Genomic DNA, 3114 nt, shown 5'->3' on the forward strand with positions numbered 1-3114 from the left:
ATATCTGTGTTGATCAGCAATTTGCAAAATAGCTTCACCATCCCATTCTTCATTGATCTAGTCATTGAATAATGACTTTTCATAGGCAGCTGAGGTCAAAAAGGAGGCACTGCCTTTGTCTTCCAGACAATGGATCTCATCATCTTCTTCAAACTGCTCTTCTTCCATGACTACATTCTGGAAAGGGGTCTTCACTCTTTGGTATTCATTGGCATCTTTGCTTCTTTGCAAAATCTGCAACTGCTCATTAGCTCTTCCATATGGATTTGGATTTTTAGGAGAAAAGGTATTAGAAACTCTTCCTTTCCCAGGGCGCTGCTCAACCTTTAATTTGGAGATTTCAGAGACTAATTACTGTATCATCTTAGTCATTTTATCTATCTTGGGATCTAAAGATGATGAAGACTCGCCCCTCTGTCTCCTTCTATCAACATTTCCCTTGAGGTTCTCTGCAACCATGATGTTTGATTCTACTTCCAAGGCTGCATCCCGCATATCAGCCAAAGTAGCACATCGCCTCTCCCTTAACAGTAGTCAGAAATCAAAATCAAAGGCACTGGCATAGGTGAGTTTAGCAGAGGTAGTGGTGGGTTTTACTTCAGCTGGTATCTTGTTGTACACGCGATTAAACCTCTTATTAAAATCAAATAGTAACTCACCATTTTCCCTCTTTAAGTTCCCAAACTCTGTGTGGTAGTAGAGTAGATCCTTCTTATCCCCCCAATACTTTAGGAATGCATCATCTAAAGCCTCAATATCTGCTATAGACCTTGGGGCTAGTTCTCTGAACCATTTTCTAGCCTCTCCATCTAGACTTTGGAAAAAGACTCTCATCCATACATCGTCTTCACTAATGTCTAGGTTATCAGCATAGCTATAGAATGATTCAAGATGTTCCTCGGTTGAAACACCTTCAGTCCCAGTGAACTTAGACCTATACTTCTGATATTCTCTGGTAGACATGGCATTTAAAGGAGTAGGCAATACTAGAGGTCCATACCTAGCAGCTATGATTCTTTCCATCTTGGTAGGTGCTTGTGGTCCTGCCATAGCTGTGGTGGCTATAAGGGTACTGGAAATCTGAATGACAGGGGGTTGAGGAGTGACTGATAAGACTAAAGGGGTATGATGGATAGGAGGAGTGGCTTCCTTTGGGCTTGCAACAAAAGGAGAACCCAAAGAATAAGGAGCTTTATGAATCTCTGAGATTTTTTCTTCACTGCTAGTATTAGATGCTATACTCTCAACATGTATTTGTTCTATTACAAGATTTTCTTGAAGAGATATAGAATATTGTTTAGAGCTACCTAAACCTGATGCTCCTTTCTGTAACACCTTTCTTTCTTTGATGATTTTTTCAGGGTCAGATACTGGGTCAGCTTGTGGCTTCTGAGGATTTCTCTGAGTATGCCTCACAAACTAAGCCAGAACTATGAAGTGGAGTCACCAAGAGGTTCGTCCTCCAGTAGAGTCGCCAGATAGATGATTACAACCGAAAAAGTGCCCAGACTTTGTCTATCATCAAAGCTGGATTTGTGTCGTCTCCCAGGGAAGCTGAGCTTCAGTCTCCTCTCCTCGGCAGCGACGCCAATTATGTTATCACTCCAGGAAGCTCTCCTAGGTTGTAGCTCAGAGATGCCTGGTAACATATAAATCTTCAATATTGTTCTCTGAACTATTGGAATGGATGATGGTTTGGATCAAGTCAGATGACTGTTTCAACTCTGTTTTCACTCAAGACATGCATGAACACCCTCAGCTTTACAAGGCTTTAGACCACTAATGCTCAATAGTTTATAGATTCAATGGATAGATGGAGAATACTGACTGTACCAGCAGATGCATACATAAACACATATGAATGGCTAGCTACAGGAAGTAAATGAAGCTTGCAAATCTAATTTATCAATGCAGAGATAAGATGACAGTTATCTGGCATTAGACACAGAAGAAAACATGAATAACCTATTCAAGTGCAAGCTTAGAACAGAAGAGAAAATGGGAATTGAACATGTAACAGCAAAAGAAGCTTATATTGTTGGAATGAAGATGAGAAGCTAGAGGAGCAAAGTATCCACAGTCTCCAAAATTTGAACCCCTCGTCCTTCTAACTTTCAGTCGTTTATAGGATTTTTTACAATGCTCCTGAGCTCTCAAAGGCTCGAAGTGTCTTAGTCTATCCTCTCTGTCTTATCAACGACTTAAAGCCATGACTAGATACGCATGAGCTCGAAGGTTTCTTTTCTAACAGCAAAGTAACCGCATTCTGGTAATTTGTTGCGCTGTCAGGGAGCTCACTCATGCCAGCGATGCTCCATGATCACTTCTGTTGGTTTTGGTTATGTCGTGTTGTGGCTTTTTATCCCTCTAGCCTCTGTCTCCCGGGCTTTTTCTGGATGAGTGCATCGGGTCTGGCTAATCGCATCGCACATATACATGTATAAAGGCCCCGCTCCATAATGTTTCCTCGATTGTGATCCTCTGATGTGATTGATCGCAATCGCATATCGCAATAACCCCAGGCCTTTTGGTGAGCGCTCTGTTGTGTTGGCCGATTGCGATTTTGCGATGCAATGTGGGGCATCGATCTGCGCGCTTGATCGATGGTCCACGTTGACTCCGTCGATCGCCATCGCAAGTTCCACATAGTTTGCGCTGATATCCGTCGGTTGCCACTGCCGATTGTGATCCGCCGACTAGATCTGGACCGTTGATCGGCCAGATCTGACAGCTGCTGTGCATTCATTTCTCAAGCCTCTGTTGCTCTGTTTTTTACTGCTTCCTTGGGTTTTTGCCTCCCGATAGTGTTTTTCCGCCTGTTTGAAGGTTTTTCTCTTGCGATTATTTCGATCTTTTAAACGATTTTCAAAGACTTGGAGAGTGTTTTGGATCTATTTGGTACTGCACCTCAGGGGCTAGTAGAGACACATACAAACATGGAAGATTTGTCTAACATCTAGCAGAATAGTCCACAAAGATGCGCAATCATTACAACATCTACAACACATTCTCAATACGATAAGCACTAAAATAACCAAAATAGTTCAACTACTTTAGTACAAGTGAAAGAAAACATGAATCATAAACATTTACAAAATAGTATTACAAATATCC

The sequence above is a fragment of the Pinus tabuliformis genome, chromosome 3_1 (assembly GCF_031772625.1).
Source record: "Pinus tabuliformis cultivar Carrire ecotype Pingquan chromosome 3_1, CPIR1, whole genome shotgun sequence".
NCBI classification, from domain to species: domain Eukaryota; kingdom Viridiplantae; phylum Streptophyta; class Pinopsida; order Pinales; family Pinaceae; genus Pinus; species Pinus tabuliformis.